Source organism: Peromyscus leucopus, chromosome 12 (genome assembly GCF_004664715.2).
Source record: "Peromyscus leucopus breed LL Stock chromosome 12, UCI_PerLeu_2.1, whole genome shotgun sequence".
Classification (NCBI taxonomy): Eukaryota; Metazoa; Chordata; class Mammalia; order Rodentia; family Cricetidae; genus Peromyscus; species Peromyscus leucopus.
Window position 1 is genome coordinate 49,209,867 of NC_051073.1, and position 882 is coordinate 49,210,748.

General features: G+C 33.1%; 1 non-coding gene across 1 annotated transcript; it reads right to left on the bottom strand.

The window, feature by feature from the left end:
• Window positions 1–540: 540 nt before the first annotated feature.
• Window positions 541–626, bottom strand: LOC114695014. The gene has a single exon (XR_003734785.1). It is a non-coding gene; the product is annotated as a small nucleolar RNA SNORD88 (small nucleolar RNA).
• Between the last annotated feature and the right edge of the window lie 256 nt (window positions 627–882).

Here is an 882-nt window from a genome sequence, read left to right on the forward strand (position 1 = left end):
ATTCAAGGGCAGGCAAACTTAGTAACTTTTTTGATTTTATAATTTCAGTTTTTAGTGTGTTTGATATTATTGTTTCAAAGATTTTTAAGGTAAGTTTATATTTAAATGTGTTATCAAAATATGAATAAAATATACAATATTTTATTGTATTGTAGTATCTAAAGGAAAGGCTAGTATCTAAAAACAGTAGTACTGATGAAATCGTCCTCAGAATTGATTGACAAATAATGTGTATCTTTTTAGCTTTTTTGCTATTGTAGTCTAATTTTCTATATACAAAAAGGTTTATCTTAGAATAACTTTTAGCATATATTCCTGAGATATTCAATCAAAATTGAATATTAGAGATTCTTGTAGCACCAGTGAATCAATCAAGAAAGTTACTTATGGTTAGGGACAAGAAGAATTTCATTGAAATTATTTTTCTATTGTACTTATAAACAGTTATCAGTGCTACAAATTTTTAACCTTCAGTAATCTGAACATTTTATAGCAGTCACTGTATAAAAAGAAAATCATTCTCCTTTTGTTTCTATTAAGTGTCCTCAGATCACTGGTGTCAAAGGTCCTAGAATATTCATGTCCTCAAGAATGTCAAAGCCCAATGCTGGACATCATGTAGAAGAGGTGGGGAGCTATTTTTATATTTCATTTATGCATGTGTTTTTGGTGGCAAATAAACCATGGAGCATGTGTGGAGACCAGAGGATGCCTTGAAGAAGTCAGTTTCCTCCCTCCATCTCATGGGTCCCAAGGACTGAAGTCAGATTGTTAGGAATTGTGTCAAGGACCTTCACCTGCTGAGCCATCTCAATGGCCCTGAGGCAGTTATTATTAAGGTGTGAGTGTGTGTGTGTGTGTGTGTGTGTGTGTGTGTGTGTG